Consider the following 8,797-nt stretch of genomic DNA (forward strand, 5'->3'; position numbering starts at 1 on the left):
TACTATCTATACTAGCAGGCATGTTATTGTTATGTGTTTTCTTATCATCAGGGTCATCATGAATATGTGCTTTCACTATGGCTTCCTCAAGTGTTTTAGGGTCCTGAGACTTGACATACTTCTTAAGTTCTGGAGTCAGACCTCGAACCCTCGTACTTGTTGAAAGGTATCAATCCTTCCACCTTGAGGATGACGTCCCTATAGTGAGAGATATATTCAAGGAGTGATGGATATTGGCGCATGGAACACGTATCCCAAGCGGTCCAATTCTGATCGGCCTCGTTTGTAGGCAAAAATTCCTTGCTAAACATTGATTCAAAGGCTGCCCAACTCTGTGGTATGATGTTCTTCTCCTTGAGAGACATCCACCATTTGTAGGCCTTGCCTTCCAGAGTTAAGCTCGTTTGCAGAGCTCCTACTACATCCGGAGTACACCGTAAGGCGTGAATTCCATCCCATTTACTGAGAAAGATGTTCACTGCATCCTTATTGCGGTCCCGGTCTTCGCCCTTGAAAACTGGTGGTTTAAAATTCTTCAACAAATCATCTACCTCTTTGGCAGTGAGAGTATGCAGTGTTTCATTAATTGGGCCTTGCCCTTGTGTTCCAACGTGCTCATGCATGTGGGTGTCAGCAAGACTCTTAGTCTGTTGTTGCATTAATTGAATGATTAATGTGGAAAGTTTAGTAACATTTTCATTTAAAGCCTTAAAATTTTCATCCATGACTGTCATGCGTGTCTGAAGTGCATGAAATTCTTGAATGTCGAGCAATTCATAAGTATCTTCTCCTGTCGTAGCATCGTGGGTACTCTCCTTGAGAGGATCCGGCCACGAGCCGTCATTGGCAAGATCGGGAGTACTTTGCTCAAAATTGAATGTCATGTTGATATCCGAATCCATGGCTACACAGTGCAGTGAAAGAATTACTCAGAAAAAAATATCTGATTTTGGTAACACTTGCCAAGTATAGCTAATTCCCCTTTGCGCGTCGTAGCACTTAACCGTCGAATAAACAAGAATTTGCACCGGCGGCGTACAAATCTAACTCCGCACTATCGCCCATGGTTCAAAAGATGACTGAACGCGTGCAGTGTAGATGGTTGAAGCTTCGCCTTTGAAAAGAAGCTCAATTATTGAAAGCTTCAGCTATGATGTTGCTTGAACGCCACTTGAATTCGTCGCAATCAAAAAAATATGCAGGTTCTGGAATTTCTTGCAATTATTGAGTAGAATCTTAAGCCGTGAAGGTCGAGGGACTTTCTTCGATGGCTTGTAGCTTGCTTTGGCTTGCTTGACCGCCTTGATTCGCCGATTTGCTTGTGAGAAGGGCCACTAATAGTGGCCAAGTCTCAAAGCTAATGGCCAAAAGGCCTTGAAATGTGAACTTGGCGAATTTTTTGAAGCAAAAAACTCACAGACAGCGTGCCTGCCGTTCACTGCGCGAGGATGAAGGTGGTGTGTGGGTGCTTGCCTAAGCCGGTAGCGGCCGCGAGATGTTGGCAAACCTCCTACCTCCCCATGGCGCTGCCTTCAAGCCAAACTCCTCCTGATTCCATGCACCACACAGTCGGTTCCAAAACGGGAAAGATTGCCCGAATTGGCAAGAAAAAATGCTATTTTTGGAAAAGCCTCACAAAGGCCACGGTTCTCACCTAAAGACCTTGCTTTTAGGAACCTAAAGTGACCACGCCTAGAGAGAGAGTGGAAGAGAGACTCCTAAGCTCTGATATCAGTGTAAGAACTAGGGAAACTAGACCTGAGATCCTCTCCCAACCTCCCTCAATTCTTTTCTCTTGAATGGCCTTATATGCCTTTGTCCATGAGAACATACTCTAAGCAAGGAAGAAAAAAAAAGGAAACTCACATACACACACATGTAACGTGCCCACCGGGTTCTTTTTGAATGAGGACAAACTGGCCCCTTCTAGCGCATGCGCTAGTAATTGCCTCTATTCTCGGGCACTTGCGCGCCTATTTACGGCTGCCGATTATAGCGAACCCCACACGCACACACACGCTACTCTGGCCCCTGCAGATTAAGCGCATAATGACAAAATGACACACACACACACACCACTTGCCTATCTCGGTGCTCGCAAGTTTCAACACACAAGCACACTCTAGTGGCGTCCTCACTCGCAGCTTGCACTAACTCCTGGTCCCACATACAATATCTACGCAATCTCTACTGCAGCTAAAAGTGAGCTGCTAGCTGCCAGCTGCCAACGAGTGGTCTCCAGACTTGGACTGCAGTCAAGAAAGATTCCAAAAAGAATGCCTTCATGAACCCACACCTTCATATACACACACACAAACACGCCCGTTTTCTCTCTAAACGCTGGTCCCCCCTTGCTCAAAATACCCACACACACACACACTCTATTTTTGGTGTAGACCCCATACAAAGTGATGATTCGTCTTTGGATGCCTGCTGCCAACTGCCATCCCATTACCTGGAATGCACACACCTAGTGCCCTCACACATAAAAATCGCTTGCTCACATGGCACTTGGTGGGCTGCAGCAACTGTTGTTCCGATGGTTGGTCTAGACTGCCAATTCAATACAAACATACACACTCTGTAGCAATACATTACCAGCTTCTTGTTTTGGTTGGATCAAGCTGGTAATGTAGGGAGAGCTCAGTTGATAAAGCTGACTATGATATGATGGAAGAAGATGCTCGGATGGTAGTCTGCATTTTTGAGGTTCAAGAGGATCATTGCCAGCCTGTGCCTTCAATCTGCAAAGCTCAGATCTCGCCGCGATAAGCTCCTCTTGCAATTGCGCTACCCTGCATTGGAGGATAGAGATGGCACCCACACAGCCATAGACCGGGTCCTTCATGCGTGCATAAACTTCATATGCCAGAGAATTTATTGCATCCTCGTGCGCGCACAGTGGCAGCTCGATAAGTAGCTTGCCCACATTGCTGGCCCCAAAGAGCTTGTGGACATTGGAAAACCTTTGGGGATCCTCTGAGGGGAAGTAAGGTGCAAATATGCACTCTGCAGTGCATTTTTGTCTGAGAAACTTGCATGTGGTGCACAGTGAACCGGTTGAGAGAGAGAGAGAGAGAGAGAGAGAGAGAGAGAGAGAGAGAGAGAGAGAGAGAGAGAGAGAGAGAGAGAGAGAGAGAGAGAGAGAGAGAGAGAGAGAGAGAGAGAGAGAGAGAGAGAGCAATCTCATCTAGATATTGGCCTACTGTCTAGTCCATGGCTGGTGTTCTTGGAGCTTAGATGAGCTATAGAATTACTATGATAATGATATAGGCAAGCACAAGCTGATGAAGCCTTTCTAAAGATGAGATCAAGTATAAGGATCTGCAAAGGGAGACTTCAAACCTGAACTTTTGAAGCATTACCTGTGAGGCAGGGTGTTTGCCTCGTGCCTCAAACACACACACACACAGGATCGTGGCTCCCAAATACCCTAGCTGCCGCCATCAAGTTCACTGTTCACATACAGGCCGCCATTTTCTCAAAATGCTCGCACCCAGCCAGCACCCACAAGTCTCGCTCAGTACCTACTCGTCTCCACTCCAGGGCCCTGCACGCCATCGATAAGGAAAAGATTTTTTTTTAAAAAGACGACAAAATTTTTAACACAAAAAGCCAAAAATAAAAAAAATAAAAATCTTAAGGATAGGTTCTCACCCCATGGTTTGACTTGAAAGGGAGGATTTAAATATGATTTAGCAATTAGGCTTTTTGGCAGCCAAAACTCAGCTCGCCTTTCAAATGGAATTAATTTTTTTTGGGAATGCTAAAAATGAGAACCGCCTCGGTGTGTGACATAAAAATGATAAATTTTGGGGCATTCTCTCCCTTGTTGTTTTGTATGATCCTTATGGCTCCTTCAGAGCCAACTCTTCATCGAATCAGGGATGGCCATCACTATAGTAACAAGTTTTACCTTGATCATATCCTTGCGTGGCCGATCCAAGTCTCTTTTGTTATGTATGCCATACTCGCTACATGAGAGAAAGCAGGCAAAGCATTGATTGTGTGTGCATGATGGTTTTTTGAAACACTTCTATGCATCAATAAACTTCATTGCATAAATAAAAGATTTTCTTTGCACCAAATGAAAAAAACTCTTTGTGATATGTTGGGCATCTTTTGAGAGCTACAATATTGCACATGCAATAATGCTTCTTCAAGACATTCTATGTACTAAAATTTGGGCTTGGTATTGCTTATTGCAATTGAGAGCTTGATTTGAATGAAAAAAAATCATTGCATAGCACTAAAATGGCGCTTCTTTGGTCAAGAGAAAGAATTAAGATTTGAGTTGTGATTGAGCAAAATGAGTCTTAGTGCTTGTATTGGATGTTTATTTGCTTAGAGTACTAATGATTGATTTTGTTTTTGAAGAGTTGTGACAAGGTTGAACTTTCATTGATCCAAGGAGGGGTCATCATTGCAATGTATTGCAAACTTTGGCTAATTAGAGCCATTCCAATTGTTTGGATTAAAAGTTGTATATATTCTAGCTCATAGCTTGGTCCAAAGTTAAATTTTTTCAATTGAGCTAGTGTTTACCCAACGTTTTTGAGCTTTCAAGTACATAATCTGGCTATTGAGAGCCATTCATTTTCATTTCATCAAGTTGCAGTCATCTCTAGCTCATAATTTACTCTAGAAATTAAAAATTTCATGTGAGCTAGTGTTTAGCCAACTTGTTTGGATCTTTTAATTGTAAAATTTGGCTATCGAGAGCCACTTCATTTCATTCAAAAGTTGCATTAGTTTCAGCCCTTGGCTTGTTTTTCCATATTTCATTGAGCTAGAAATTAATCAAACCTTTGAATCATGCATGAGAGATTGTAAAAATTGTAAAAATTGCTTATGTAGAAGCATATTTTCTCTCATTGTTGTTATGTATGCATAAATTTGCTACTAAAGAGCATCATGTGCTTAACCAAAGGCATTTTTTTCCCTTGGGTTTTTTCCCTTTGGCGAATTCGGGTATGCAAGACCCTAGCGTTAGGTTTTCATTAATGTTTCTTGTGTGCTTTTGGATTTCAATAATTGGCTTTTGTAGCTTGTGTTTACACTTAGCTTCAAAAAGCTTCTGCTACAAATAAAAAGATCAAGAGACTTCTCTACACAAGGGATGCTTGCTCAAGGATGCTCAAAAGAGCATGAATAGGTGTAATTCTTCCATGATTTTGCTCTTTTGTTCATCTTCCCATTCTCTATGCTTGGCTTAAGTAATTTTTGCTTCTAAGCTATGGTTTTTTCATGTTCAAAAGCTAGGCATACTAAAGTTTCAACACTTTGCTTTGTGAAAATTAACTCATCAAAAAATTAGATTTTATGTGTGCTAATCATAGGTAATTGGCCTTGACCTTAGATTAACGTAGGTTCATTTTTCATTAGTCCTAAACTCTTAGTGATAGTCTTAATACTCCATTCATTTTTAACATGACCTAGGGCTATGATTAGGCTTTAGTCCTTTAGTCCAATTTCCATAAACATCTCATATTGGAATAAATAAAAAAGTGCTAAAAAAAGAATCAAAGAAGAAAAAAAGTGTCAATAAAAAGTAGCGAAAATGCTACTAGACACATGGAAAGAAAATTTCTATGTTATGTTGTGTCTATGTGAGGCATAGCGCCTTATTGGCACTTGGCAGGCGAGGGGAATCACCTTGGCTCGCTTGGTCAAGGCCCTAAACCGATGCCCTAGGCTGATAGGGATTCACCGTCGCCTTGGTAGGCTAGTAGGCTTTTTGGAACACCTTCTTGAGGGTTCAAGGAGCCGAGAGTCGCACCTAGACTTGCCTTGGGGTGGTAGCCTTTTGATGTGTTTTTACCTTTTTCAATGAAATGACAAAGACAAAACTTCCATGAGCTTCAAAAAAGCTGTGATAATGTACTAATAGATTAAGAGCTTTTTTATAGCCCATAGACATGCTAGACTTGAATGATTTATTAAGACTGGTCACATAGTTTTTAGGCTAGTAGGTTTATGAACTTGCCTAGGATCATAATTGATTGCTTGTGTTTCATGCATAAAATTGAAATTTCAAGTGGTTTGATCTTCATGATAGTTTGAGTGTTTTTTTGCTTTATGTTTTTTAGTTTTTGACTATGATTGACCCATCTTTTAGAAGCAAAAAATCACTTTGCATGATTGTTCATTTGTGCTTCATGTTTTATTCATTCTTGGTGGCCTTTGACGTTCATTACTTGTTCTTATGTTTTGAAACTCAACATTTCTTCCATGGACTTGCTTTCTACCATGTCACCGTGTCTTGCTTCACCTGCACATGAGGACGTGTGCCAAATTAGGAAGGGGGGAATGTTAGCAGCGGCTAACACAGGCCACACCAATTATGCACCAAGCTGTGGATGTGCTATAGTGCACAATATTTCCTTTTCATTCTATAGGGCCTTGGGCTCATTTAGGAGGTCCAAAGTTGTATAAGTATAGGCTAAAGAGCTCAACTTTATCCCATAGTTAAAGGTTTGAGGCCCAAAGCTATAAAAGAGCCCTATGCTTAATGAGAAGTCATTCTTGGGTGAGTTCTCCTCTTTGTAGAGTGGATGGTCATGAGGCTCATGGGCTTCCATGTCCATGTAGCTCTTGATTTCTAACAATTAATTACACTTTCTTTCTTATTAGTCTTCTTTGTTTGATTATGTGGAGTGAGATTGTATTAGTGTGATGATAGATCTCCTAATCCCTTTTTTGAGTTAATCTATTCTATTCACACCATTGGCCATGGTGTGTGAGGGCTATGCCTTCCTTCTCTTCATCTCTCTCTACAAGGTGTGTGGTTAGTGTGTGTGCATACGTAGTCGCATTTTAATTTGTCAAACCATGGGACGAAGCTGACTCAACTAGTGCATAGAGGCTACAAGAGGTTGTCAATCTCTCAAAAAACAACTAACAACTCGCTTCTAACTCAAGCTACACTCAAGTGACTGAAATCACCAAAAGCCAATCGCTCATCGGCAAAAAAACCACATCCGTTACAGCATCAAATGACATCCAAACATAACAAAACTTCTAGGACAAGTTTATAAGCCCTAAGCACACATGCTTATGCTCTCAAACCCCACTTTAGGTAAAGTTCCAAAATCACGATTATTAACAACTGTGGATTTTTTGACCTAGTCGTTTTTGACCCAGAATGCATCTAAATGCTTAGCAATGATACCCCAATACCCTGCCTATGCTTAGTTTTTTATTTGAACTATGCATTTCTTATCCAAAAACTTATAAAAAACTTACAAAAATTGACGTTTGTGGCATTGCAACGCTGTGTATTTCTTATCCAAAAACTTATAAAAACTTACAAAAATTGGCTTTTATACCTTAGCCAAGGTTTTTGGGTGGTCAAAACGAATAATCTGGAGTTCTACCAAAGCTAGGTAATGACTGGCTGATACAATCTGGAAGCTTGTAGCCCCGGCTCATTAATTACAGAGTTTATCCAAGAAAATAAGAGTTACAATATTCTCGATTTATCAAAATAATAAATGTTTTACAAAGAGAGCTCCGTAAAATGGTGTCCGTGTTAGCTTGTTGCTAACAATCCTCCACAAGCCCCAATAGTTTGTCAAGGTAGGCCATTTCCTGCAGTAGCCAAGCTCGTCCCCACAGAAATCTGATCATTGAGCCTGTGTGTGTGTGTGTGTGTGTGTGTGTGTGTGTGTGTGTGTGTGTGTGTGTGTGTGTGTGTGTGTGTGTGTGTGTGTGTGAGAGAGAGAGAGAGAGAGAGAGAGAGAGAGATAGAGAGAGAGAGAGAGAATAGAGAGTGAGAGAACCATCGTATGAGTGTGCAAGAAATACCAAGAGAGAGAAAGCTAGGTCTAAAAATTTGCCATTACGTACCTCCTGTGTACCAGATGAGGGAGGAACAGGATTCCACTAAGGCCAAGGAGCGCAAAAGGATGATGCGATGAAGGATGAGGGATGCCCAAGATTAGGGCGCAAAGGGGGATCACTGGTTTTGAAAACGCAAGAGAAACCCTTATCTACTGGCGAGATGAACCAGCTCGATATAGTGCTTAGAGATGTGGTTCAACATGTAAGGCTTTTAATGAAAGGTGGAAGGTAAGCTATTTATTGACACTTCTAGGATCTCCTTTATTTCCTAGCACATGCATCTCCAGTAGCACAAGTAGGGAGAGGAGTAGATTGTTGCCAGATCCAGAAAAGATGAATCATCAAGGGAGTTGATGGCGATGATAGAAAAAACATGTGGGTGAGGCTAAGAGGATACGTTTAATTGAATAAGTTATCGACACACATACGTAAGAGCGTGAGCTATATGTATCTACGGCAGTTGAGCCATAAAGAATGTATTTATGCCTGTGTGTAGGTAGGGTAGCCACAAAACCTCGGTACCGAAGGATTAGCCAAAGGGTTAGCCAAAGAATTGTAAGCTAGATAAGTGTGTGTGTGTGTGTGTGTGTGTGTGTGTGTACTTGGATTTGGGAGAGAAGGTGACATGTTGATGGTGATGTCTATGAGAGGAATTGTTGAATTGTCCCACAAAACCGGTCTCCCCCTCCCCCAACAGTGGTATTAGAGCACTCAGGATCGAGGAATCCAACACCTGATTTCAAATTTGAAGGATCGATTTTTGAAATTTCAACCTCAAATTTGCAAAACAAGGCTTAATTGGTGAATAATCGATAACTCAACCAATTAATCATGCTTTTGGACCGTCAAAACCTGGTATGTCAAGCTTCTAATTGAAAGTCAAGGGCTAAACTATTGGATTGTGAAGACGAAAGGGCGAGAATTAAAGAAACGTGAGCTTTCAAGGATCTTGAAG

General features: G+C 41.4%; 1 pseudogene; it reads right to left on the reverse strand.

The window, feature by feature from the left end:
* Positions 1-2,548: 2,548 nt before the first annotated feature.
* On the reverse strand, positions 2,549-3,561 carry LOC147443960 (LOB domain-containing protein 25 pseudogene; annotated as a pseudogene).
* Between the last annotated feature and the right edge of the window lie 5,236 nt (positions 3,562-8,797).

Source organism: Adiantum capillus-veneris, chromosome 13 (genome assembly GCF_014529385.1).
Source record: "Adiantum capillus-veneris isolate H3 chromosome 13, ASM1452938v2, whole genome shotgun sequence".
NCBI lineage: Eukaryota > Viridiplantae > Streptophyta > Polypodiopsida > Polypodiales > Pteridaceae > Adiantum > Adiantum capillus-veneris.